This window comes from Nicotiana sylvestris, chromosome 5 (assembly GCF_000393655.2).
Source record: "Nicotiana sylvestris chromosome 5, ASM39365v2, whole genome shotgun sequence".
NCBI lineage: Eukaryota > Viridiplantae > Streptophyta > Magnoliopsida > Solanales > Solanaceae > Nicotiana > Nicotiana sylvestris.
In genome coordinates this window covers 72,712,251-72,725,334 of record NC_091061.1, presented here as the reverse complement: position 1 = coordinate 72,725,334, position 13,084 = coordinate 72,712,251, and positions in this window count along the sequence as shown.

The window sequence follows — 13,084 nt, the reverse complement described above, 5'->3', positions numbered from 1 at the left end:
ACAATGGAGAGAGCAAGTAAAACCCTAATCTACCATCGGGGTTGTGCCTTCGACGGCTCCCTCGGAGATTGTGCCTTCAATAGCTCCGGCCACGGCCCCCAGGTTTTCAACGGCCTCTTCCCTTTCGGGGATTTCGCCTTCATCTTCATCATCTTCTGAGCCACTGCTCGACTCACCTTTAGAAGCAAGCAGGGCCGCAGCCTCCTCTTCTAGGGTCTTCACCCTCTCGATCTCGGCAGACAAATCTATGCCCCCTGCATGTATATCCTCGAGAGCCTGCCTTCGAGATTCTAATCGGGCATGTTCCATGGCTCGGGTCAATTACAGCTCGGCCTCATCGGACACTTTCTTGGCCTGAGCATTTGCAGCAATAACATCCTCTTTGTGTGAGGATACGAGCGCCTCAACTTCAACCCTGATCTCGGATAGCGCAGCAACTAACTCAGTATGAAGATCTTTATAATTATTACTCTCCGCCCTTGCATCATGAAGTTGATGCTCGACTGAGACTACCTTCCCCTGGAGGGTATCTCTCTCAGAGGCTATCTCATTCACGTACCGTTTGAGTTCGAGAATTTCAGAGTCTCTGGCTCGGAGCTCTTCCCTCATTAGGACATCTTTCTTCTCAAGCTGCATAAATCAGCCCAAAGGTGTTAAAACACTAAAGTCGGGTAAACATGTAGACAAAAACAAACGGAAACTACATAACCTGCTTAGTGAGATGAGTCCTCTCTCGGGACGCCGCCTCCAAACAATCCTGAAAGCCACGGAGTTCCTCTTCCTTCTTGGTAAAAAGAGCTCTAAGCTCATCAACTTCCAAGGTGAGCTTCCTGCACTCACCCTCGAAGTGAGTCAAATCGGCTTGAAACCTGGCAACGGTCTGATTATAAAAGCACCTTGGCCTAGAACCGTGAAAGAAACAAAGTTAGAAAAACGAAGATCAGGACACCGAGCAAAATTTATAGAAAATTACCTGCTCATAGAGCCTATTGATCTTACTAAAAATAAGTGAGGTGTCGAGCTCAGGGTTTTCCTCGGGTGCAGCAAAAAGCTTTTCAAATGCATATCTATCTTCGACGGGCGCCCCCACATCGGAAGATTCTTTATTTTGGGCATCCTGCACCTCCCTCAGAGGTAAGGTCAGTCTCAAAGAGGAATCGCTCACTTCAATAACCCCAACTGGAGCAATTAGGGCCATCTCTTATTTTTGGAGAGCTTCAGAACTAGGCTCCTCCGGACCGCCTGCCAAATGCACCTCAGCTCAAGAAATATTTTGGTTGTCAATCGGCTCGGGGACATTACCCGATACACCCTCGAAGGCCCCTTCAGCCCGAGGTAGGACAACAACGGCATCAAGTTCCAATTTAAAAGCCACTAGCTTAGTAATGTATGGAATGGTCGGGTTTTCTCCTCCCTCGGGTGCTACCGAGGAATCATCTTTCTCTTCACCTTCAGCTCAGGGACTCCCCGATACTTCTGGAGTTAAAGCTGCTGAATCAGCCTTAGGTTCTTCCACTTTGGCCTTCTTGGATTTCGAAGGCTCAGTTGCGGTTTCCTTCATTTTTTCCTTTCTTTGTCAGGTTTTGGGGTATCCGCTTCCCCAGGCGGTGCTTCTCTCATCAAGGAGTCCTCTCCTAGACCTGCACAAATACAAAATATAAACACAGGGAATGACAGCGCAATCGGTGATGGTTCTTCTAAGAGATTCAATTGCAGCAGAAGTGAGGGCTCACTGTGGTTCTTGGCCTCCCATTGAGCCCTAGACAGGTCGAGCCATACGCGCTCAACATATGGTCAAGTTGAATCTAGCCGGCTAACCCATCCCGGGAGATCCCTAAACGCGCCAGGATACACTGTGTCAGCTACATCAGCGGAGGAAGTTAGTTCATGGGGAAATTGATCCAAAAGGAAAAGAAAATACCTAATCAGCGTATCCACTTATGTTTCATGTTCCACCTCTCGGGGAACGGCATCTTCTCCACTGGAATCAGGTCCAAGGTCCTAACTCGGACAAAATGTCTCATCCACCCTCCGTCCCTAACCTCGTCAATACAAGCAAAAAAGGTTTTCGAAGCCCGATATTGAAGCTTAATTAGGCCCCTGTGTAAGAGTCGGGGACTGTACATTCTAATCAAATGGTCGAGGGTGAAGGGAATCCCCTTAATCATGTTCACAAAATATCTGATCATGTAAACAATACACCAAAACGATGGGTAAATTTGGCCGAGAGTCACTCGATATCATTTGCAAAAGTCGAGGATCACGAGTCTATTGAAGGCGAGGATGGCTCCACTGGCCCAAGAGTAAATGGATAGGTGTACACACTAAGGAAGCCGGCCTTGTACGTCGTTATATCCTCTCCCCAAGAAGGAATCTCCACCAGCACTGCATCCCCCCAGCGACAGTCAGTCTTCACCTTCTCGGCATCTGCTACTAAACTAATATATCGGGACATGGGTTCACATCGTCCCGGCTTCGAAGAAGGCTTGCCGACCTTGAAATCGGAGGTCATTTCGCAGGGTCCTGGGATGCATTCCTCAAGATGAGGAGGTACTGTTGTCTTGCCCTTAGACGAGCATAAAGAGGAGGAGGGAACATCTTCCTTAGGGACAGAGGTGGAATTCTTCGCCATTCTTGTTAAAAGATTTCAGAGGAGAGAAGATATTGTAATCAGAAAAAGAACACAAGAGAGAAGTAAGAAGAACTCTTTTGAAGGATTGATGATACAGTGGAAAATAAGGGGCGGGGGAAGAAGTACTTATAGAGGCCAATCATGCACGTTGAAGCAGGCCAAACGGTGGCCAACCGTTGTAATCAATTCAAAGGCTTTTCAAGGGTTGTAGGGATGAGACCTTTAGACACCCTTTTGTCACATCAATCACTTGATATAGCGCAACTGACGTCATGATGGAAGTATCGAAGAGGCAAGAATTCAAGACCATTTCTTATCATTTTCACTCTAACAAACCCGGGGACTATCTGTACACGACTAAAATTGGAGAGTCTAATTTTATGATCATTATGACATTCCGTAGCACATCTCCAGAAGACTCGAGGTGCAGCTTGGGGTTCGACCCTGAGGGTTCCCTATGATCGATCTCGGGGAAGAGCAAATCAGTGGCTATCATGGACAAGCGGGAAATTCCCAAGGCACGTGATCAAAGCTGACAATGCTTGCAAGAATAGTACAAGACTGTAACGGACCATTAAGTAGTTGTACCAGCTACGTTTCTTTGTAATAATTATACATGTACCATGTTGGGATTCCCCCTCTTATATAAAGGGGTCCCTTGTTATTTCTTGTACAGATGATATTCAATACAAGAACAAGAACATTCCCTGCTCTCTAATTTGAACATTCTTCATTGTCTTTCCTTTGATTTATTGCTTACATTTATTGTACTTCATTGACAGTTCCTCATTTATTATTCGTCATTGATCATAAAAAGCCATTAATGAGGCACTTGGGACTGTTAGTCCTTCATCGATCATCCCCAGTCAAGCTCATTAGCTCAACTTCGAGACCTAGCTTAAGCTAGCCCGAGACCCCGATTTGCAGCCGTTCGGTTTGAATAACAACACTGCCTCTCACTCTTACTTTACTTTCCTAGATCACACTTAGCATCTATTGCCTAACAACTAGCATTAAAATAAATCATGTATTTTTAGAACAACACAAATAAATTTAATTATAACTACCATTTTCAAGGTAAATAGATTCCTTATGCCATGTCAATTACTATCTTGTAGATTTCCTCTCAAACAACTCAACCAACACATAATTAACCTTAAGCACAACTAGGAACACGATTTACTTACCTTAGGATGTAGATATAACTTGAAATGCACAGCTGGTTTAGCTCACAACAACCTTCAATTACACTACAACACTATAGGAGTTGTATTCTCTTTTGAATCAACTTTTGTGCTCAAGTTGGTGTGTAAACACTTGTATTTCTCCTTAAAACGCTAATATATATGAGGGAGGAACTGATTATTATCTTAATAAACAAGAAAAAAATGAAATTTGAGGTTACTTCACTTGAAGAATCCTCCAAAACTTCCACAAGATAAAGGACTACGATCTAGCAAGCACCACGGGATCTCTAGCATTGGATTCATGTTTTTCTCTCTAGTTCACTCTAGAATCATGGAGACTGATTTGAGAGTGTTTTTTGGAGAGTATAGGGTCTGGTCGGGTCGATAAATGACCCCAAATTATACTTGACCCGATCTTTAAAGGTTGGAGAATCACCCACCACCTAAGTGGGTCCCATGGGAGCTGTTTGTGCAGTCTCACGACAATGCAAATATCTCTCTACTTCGATATAGTATCGATGAATGGTTTAATGAGTTAGAAACTAGACTTGTAGACCTTAATTCGGTATGTGTGTCAACCCTTACTTCCAAGTATATTGGGAGAAAAGCTCAGCTATATTTGACCTAATTTTCAGCACTTTATGAATGTAACTTGTGATGACTTTTGCCAAGTTTGTTTCATGACTTGCTTGACTTCAAACTGTAACACACGACTATCTTACAACTAAAATAACTCATAACATAACCTTATTACCACGTTAAGTACCCTAGTCTCACCCCAAAATTATATGTTATAACTTTCTCCGCTTGTCGACTTTCGAAAAAACTTAATTTTTTTCAATTCATTTAGCTTCTAAGCCTTCCAACACTTTTGGCACTTGTTATTCATGATCGTAAATATTTATAACATTCAAGATAACACAATTAACTTACTTTATACTTTCAAAGACAATCTCATTTCTGAGCTTATCACTTGACTTATGACATACTCTCACGTACGAAAATATAGGGTATTAGAAGACTTTGAATCATCTCTTACCATTATATAAAATAAAATAAAAAAAAAATGTTTTCAAGCGGAAAGCCGCATGGACCTCTTATCCATTAAGTTCCAAACCGACGGGTAATTTTACGTACTTCATAGGTTTCATATTTAATTTTCTACAATTATCATATATCTACAATTGTAGTTGGCCGTAATCATGTCAAAAACTTATCTTCTTTATTTCTTTTATTGCTCCTTATTTACGTCATTCTCCTAACATGGTTTGCTTTTGCTTTCTTCTTATTCCTTTATGTATTCTTAATTAATGTTGATTTCCCAAATTTTAATTTGTTTGTTTCTATTTGTAGTCTGATCAGCCTGATGAACTCAAGAAGCTGGTGGTCATGTGTTATCTATTTGAATGGCTCAAGAGTTGTTGCAGTTTTGCATGTGTCTTGAGCAATTGGTAAGTCATATTACTCAATCTTTTAATCTAAACTCTCCTAAAGTGTTAAATTTGGTACCATTAGTTTCATATTAATTCTGACACGGCAATTTACTCTATCAAGTATTACATCACAAGAAAAAGTGGTTGTACATGAAACAGTATTCAAACAAAAATATTTTTCTTCAGATGGATAAATAGGAGACACTCGAACGCATCCATACTATAACAAACTCTGCTTTCTCAAGTATTACGCCTACAAGGTGTAATTTCTGTCAAATATGCTGGAGAATGATGGAAAAGAAAAGTTGGACGAGGTAGTTGTAGCCTTGTAGAGCATATGTGTAATAAAGTGCCTGATAAAAACTGCTAAATAATCGGTTGAGTTTGACTACGATATCTGAAACTATATATGGTTAGCCAATGAACATAACAAGATGATGGTGCAATCCCCATGGTATGCTTTAATCTTTTGCTCTAGAAACATATTTTTCTCTTATTCATTAATGGGAGTCTTTGACAAATGCCCGGGAAAACTATTTACTCGCCCCCCGCCCATGTGGTTAGCCCCCTATCTATTTTTTTTAATAGTTGGTCAAAGCCAACTAAATGAAGTCAGATTAAGCTACTAAACCAAGTCAAACAAAGCAAAGCCAAGTCAAGCCATACCCAGCCAAGCCAAGCCAAATCAAGCTAAGCTAAGCCAATAGATATTTTGCGTAAATTGCTCTATTTTAATTTTATTCAATGAGATAAAATATATGCAAGATTATGTCAAATAGCTTCCGTCTACGTGATAGTCCTCTTATGGAGTTGTGGACATTCTTACATTATAAATTAATTATTCCTTTATCTAAGAATTCAAGTCAAAGTTTAAGATAAAAGCTAAGGAGGCCTAGCTACCACATTTAGGAGTCCTAGTGGTTAAAACCTTCAATTGTTTGTCCATTCTAAACACGAATATATATAAATGAGTATGCAAAAGTCACGAATAGAAAATTTTTTGGCTATATATTAAAGATCAATTGGTTAAAACATCGTCAAGAACTCCAGTTTGTTTTGAGTCTCCTAAGCTGATATAATTCAACTTCTTACGTTTTTCGAAAAATCACTCTACAACCAGAAAAAGAATAGCAAATATTAAATCGAAAAAAACAATATTATAATATTACTCCATAGAAAGTTAAAAGGAAAAATAAATAATGTTAAAAAGGAAAGAAAAATTCTTTCGCTTCTACAAAAGGTGAAGAAACATTAATGCTCAATAATTTGCGTCATACAGTACAACAGCAAAATTTTAAAGACGATCACCTCTTAAACACATTGAATCGGCATAACAAACACTTAGTTTAATTAGAACAATATATCTGATTAAGGAAGTATAATATTCCAAAAGAAGAAAGATGGATAACCCAAACTTAAAGGAATTATTATACAAAGTTCTATAAGGTAGGGTTCTAAATATTAGTACAATTTTTTTCAACGTAGAAATTCTTTTCAAGACTAGTTCTAATATAGGAACATGGATGATGGCAAATTGGCAATTGATATAAATATATGTTTTTTTTTCTTTCAGAAAAAACTACCCTACATACCTACTGCGTCTTTAGATTTAGTGTTAGACTTTACTAATTTGGACTCCAAAAATAGTTCTGAATATTGGACTGTATTTGTGACAACATACATTTTCTAATATAGACAACTATATATTTCACTAAGCCACAATCAGGAGAACCAGTACATTTGTACAAAATTTTGCTCTTTGCCTAGTCAAATTAAAGGTCTTTTGAACACAGATAGATGGCAGATGCCTTCATTTCCAGTCAAGAAGAGGAAACCAAGCATGCTGATCACCTACGAGCCACCTTGAGTTCCCAGCTTTATTGCCGCTGTTTTTTGGGGTCAACAAACTTGTCCATAGCTAGAAAATGTTCTGTCTACAAACCTTGAGCCCTGCTAGTATAGGCTCCAAAATGTATATGAAGGTAAGGTCTAGTCCCTCTTCGGCAACATCTTTTTGCGCACAGTGGCAATAAAATCGTGACTCGTGTTTGAAGTTAAAAAAATAAAACTATATATTTCACTTTTCATAGAAATGTTAATGTAGACAAAAAGAGCTTTGATCATAATGGAGACCATAGAGTCTTAAGAGAACGTACAGTCAAAACATCATCTATAAAGGAGTATCATATTGATTATTTTAATTAATTAAATTTATTGTATTTGCATCAAGTATTATTTTATGTATTATCATCTATTTTCGAAACTTAAATGACAACTGCATGTTCTTACTTCAATTGCTATATAATAATATTTAGTATAAAGAATTGACTAAATATTAACGTGAAGAACACGTACATAGAAACTAGTATATATAAAAGATGTTACAGATAGATTGTTCTACGCTGGAGTAACGAATAGGTAAAGAAATCTTAAGTTCATACGTCGTTCACACCATAATTTCATACGCAGTAACATAATCATCACTACAGAGTACATGCAGATATTGTATTTAATTAACCTCACTATACCATTTACAGATGCCTAATATAGTTTGCAGGGCTATTATTTTCATTCAATTAAAAATGAAAGGAAGAGTTACAATGATTTACATAAATGAATGTTGTCCTATTTAATTGAGTATTGCAAGACCCGTTTCATAGAACAAATTAAATAGGAAAAAAAATTAAGGAACCGTTACAATTTTAAGGGAAGTGATGAGAGTAATAACAGGAGAAATAGAAGGAAAGAGAGAGGTGCAATTAAGAGAAATGAAGAAGTGCCTCACTGGTTTTGTGAATATAGCATATAAACGGATAAATATGAAAAAAGTCAAAATTCTGAGAAATAAGAAAAATGTATATTCTGGTTAATGTCCCTCAATTATATTTATATAGATATATAGATTCATGGTCATATCTTCGTTTGCAATTTAAATTTCTAATAGAAGCACTCATTTATATCTCTGTAATTCGATTTTACATTGAAATTAAACCTAATTATTACTAATTACTATAACTATATAGAAGCGCCTTGGAAGCAGCTGGAGGTCGTCATGCCAGCTTGCCGACCAAGGGCTTCTTTGGTAATTTTAGGTGATTCAATTATTTTGATTGGTTTAGCTTCTGTAGGTACTGTAGTTGTATTGTTAGTTTTACGCTATGAAGATACTTTTGTCATTGTGGGCTCCACAAATTTTCACTACAGATTACCTGGCTCGGTTGATTGGACAAACTGAATGCATCGTCGCTCTTTTATGCATTAGACTGCCACGTGTTCTAGGAAATGATGATATAATACTTGGTAGACAAAAAATGAAAAATATACTACTACGTACTAAGGGAGTGCTGCTTGTCTTATTTCTTCTAAAATATTTAGTTGACTACAACAAAAGTAGACTTATTTATTTGTATATACTTTTACTTTGATTAATCTAACTTGCACATTAAATTGTAAGGTTAACGGGCCACACCAGTGTACCCCTTTCATCATATAAGCTTATTTTGCTAAACCTAAGTTGAAATATGTTAGGTAAAAAAATTGTACAGATTTAAGTAGAATTAAAGAAAACATTCAAGACAAATTTAGCCACTTGATATTACACAAAATGATTGCTCACTAAAATTTTAAAATTACATAATTTTATTTGAAAGAAAAATCGTATTTAAATAGTTTAACTTTAAAATTCATCAAATTGAGTTCCGGTAGATATAGATTGATATAGATTGTAGATTCTTACTGTAAGATACAATTTAACTGGTTATAACATATTATATATGTAGCTTATTCTCGAAGTTATCTACTCATGCTAATAAAATAAGTACTATTTCTTTTCTACTCAAATAAAAAGGGAACAATTTTTTCCGTTTGTGTGCACATCAAGAATATTAAAAAAAATTCGAATATGAACACAATATTACATCAATATAGATATGGTTACTTAAACTATATTATTTTTCGCATAAAAGGTAAATTCGAAAGAAATATTTTATTATTTAGATATTTTGGTTATTGTAAAAGATAAACCACACTTTTAACTTATATTAGCTGAGTGAAAGACTCAATTAGTTTTTCTCCTTGTAGTACTTAAATTTCAACTTATGAACAAGAAGCTGAATGAATAAGTTAGGGACAAAAATATATTTTGTTATAACTTAGATGATGTATTTAACTTTGTTAAAATACTCATAATTAAATGTTATAACAATCGTATACAAAAATTAAATTGTATGATGATTGATTTTTAAAAATTGTTGTTTGCAATAAATTATTTGTGATACAAAAATAAATTGCAATCACAATATAAATATAAGGAAACATAATTTTATTGATAAAATGATGCGGGTACAATTTTGTTTGTTCCCTTGATTCTTCTCTCTAGATCGTTCTCCGTGATTCGAGGGTTTAACCAGCATATTTCTAGAACGTATGAGGATACGAACTTCCTTAGAATGTATTTGATCTCCATGAAAAGGAAGAACATCCGTTGATCACATCGGTGTATTTGAGAAAGACAATATTTGATGTCTTTGATCTATTTGTGAATATTCCATGAATTTTTATGAAATTTCGAGATGTATATTTGATGTCTTTGTGCATATTTCGAGAGTTTATGGAACTGCTGAGATCGTCCTTTTGAAGGACTTATGTAGCCTTATTTATAGGCATGAATTAGGGTTTGGGTGGAGTAGCCACCAAGTAACCCTAATAAACTCCTAATATTTCAAGAGTTGTCTTGAATTTATGAGTTATCTTAATCTGTTAAAATTTTAATGTCTACAAATGCCCCTTACTTCAAGGTATGTCGAGGTGTAGGCTTGCCGAAACTTGAAGACGAGACTTGAAGTACCCGACCATTACAACAGATAATCTTGAAACTTGTAGTTTTCGATTTGCAGGAGGAAGAGATGAAGGGCAGAACTGGTCCCACTGGGCTCTAAGAAACCTCGATGGACTCTACTTGTTGTATCTTAAATTTAGGATCAAACCCAAATTTCATCTAGATTTGATCCGATAAAATTTTGATGTCTACAAATTTGTTTGCAACAAATTATTTGTGATACAAAAATAAATTGCAACCACAATATAAATATGAAGAAACATAATTTTATTGATAAAATGATGCGGGTACAATTCTGTTTGTTCCCTTGATTCTTCTCTCTAGATTGTTCTCCGTGATTCGAGGGCTTAACCAGCATATTTCTCAAACGTAGGATGATGCGAACTTCCTTAGGAAGTATTTGACTCCCTGAAAAGGAAGAACATTCGTTGATCACTTCGGTGAATTTAAGAAAGACAATATTTGAGGTCTTTGTTCTCTTTGTTAATATTCACTGAATTTTTATGGAATTTCGAGATTCTTTCAAAGGAAATATGTGGTCCCCTTTTATAGGTGTAGCTAGGGTTTTGGGTAGAGTACCCTCTAAGCTAGGGTTTCAGGTAGAGTAGCCTCCAAGATAGTGTTTCAGATAGAGTGGCCTCCAAGAAACCTCGATAGACTCTACTTGTAGTATCTTATATTTAGGATCAAACCCAAATTTCATATGGATTTGATCCAATAAAATTTTGATGTCTACAAATGCCCCTTAATTCAAGGTTTGTCGGGGCATAAATTTACAAGATCGTCGTAGACGAAGTTTGAAGTACCAGCAAAGAAGACACAACATTTGTTTTTACCATGAGAGAAGAGATGAAAGGCAGATTTGGTCTTACTAGGCGTGCCAATTTGTTTGCAACAAATTATTTGTGATATTAAAATAAATTGCAACCACAATATAAACATGAAGAAACATAATTTTATTGATAAGATAATGCGGTTATAATTTTGTTTGTTCCCTTGATTCTTCCCTCCGATTTGTTCTACGTGATTCGAGGGCCCTAGCGGTGTATTTCTCGAACGTAGGACTTTGAGCAAGACATATTGACATGTCTTTGATCTCTTAATGAATATTCCAAGAGTTTTATGGAATTTCGGAGATCTCATATTTGATCTCTTTGAGCATATTTCGAGAGTTTATGGAATTGCTGAGATGATCTCCATTTGCGAGATATTCTTTAAGGAAATATGTAACCCTTTTCATAGGAGTGACCTACGGTTGATGTAAAGTAGCCTCCAAGTCAGGGTTTTGGTAGAGTAGCCTCCAAGTCAGGGTTTTGGTAGAGTAGCCTCCAAGCAACCCTAATAGACTCCTAGAATTTCAAGAGCCGTCTTGTAGTATCTTAAATTTAAAATTTAGGTTGATCCGTTAAAATTTCGATGTCTACAATTGTATTAGATGATAATTGATATTTTCGCTTGGAATTTAGTGTATTAAGAGTTATAGATGTTGACTTACATCAAAATCGGGTGAGATATTATTTTTTCAAGCAACCAAATCATTTTATAGAAAAAGAAATATAGCTTCATTTAGTAAACCTTTTACTATGACTACTTTGAAAAGTTTAACGCTAGAAACTCTTTATATAACAGCTATATCAAATGTATAATAAAGCATTTGTAAAGAACTTTGTGAATAGTTTGGTTCAGTGCTTTCTTCAAATGTTAGAAGTTTTACTTAGATAATGTGGCTTGCACATGTTTGTATTTTTAATCTAGCTAAAGTGCGATGACAGACAGTATGGTCTGCATTATACAATGATAAACAATATATGTTCGAGTAAATGTCATCGTAATAAATTAAAAACATATTCTTTTTTCATAACCTTGCTCTAATAAATAATACTATATACAACATTTATAAGGTTTTTCCTTGTTTATTTGTATTTAAAAGACAAATAACGAATAATTTCAGTTAAAAGATATTCTTATAATTTTATATCAAAATCTTAATATTAGCATCTTATGCAGGATATGAGACTATATACTCGGGTTTAACACAAATTGGATTTTGGATTAGAAATAGTGTAACACAAATTATAGTTGATTAATATGCCATGTTCTCATGTCTAAACTATGAGATTTTGAAATCCCTCTGTGTATTATCTGGGATCACAAAATCACTGTTTGTTACAATCTTTTTAAATACTCATTAATTTGTCGTAAGGCAGCGCCTCTGAACATTTTGTAAGGTTTTATGTATTTAAAGTGCGATAACGAATATTAATGGCATGCCAAGGGTAGCTACGAGCAAGTACAATACCACTTGAGTGTAAAAGATATATTTAGAGTTATTTATAATTTAAGACGGATGATATTTTAATTTAGTATGTACATTAACACTCCAAGTCGTGGAAGAATCGTCGTATATCCCGGAAGATAGTTTGTGACGAGCTATACTTGGTGTTCAGGTATCTACTTCAACAGAAACTTATCTAAAAGTACCTATAGGTGGCAGGGGTCGAGTTATTAATGTGAGGTGGACCCAAAAAGGGGTGATTCTATTTATAATCCTAAAATGATTTATGTATATATTTCACCGAAATGTGAAATCAAAGTAGGCGATGAAGTAACTAGAAGACACGGAAATAAAGGTATCATTTCGAAAAATTTGCCTAGACGGGCAGAATGGATGAGCAAAAGGTGTCATGCCATGGAGTGGGGAACAACCCTCATTTCATGTGAGACAACTAAATGCACCTCGAGGTGCTGCCAAGGAAGTGAGGGATCTTTTCGAGCACAAGATAGATAATTGAGATTCCGAATGTCTTTAACGCTAAATAAATATTCAACTACTGCAACTAGAATTGTCACGATTCCTCTAACTATGATGGTTTTTCACTTTTTCGATTTTGATGAGCTTTAGCAAATTACAAATTGGAAACTACGTGAGAGGCTAAAGATTTAAACAAGCGGACACAATACCTAACTTCAAAAAGAATTATATTGTGAATTGTAT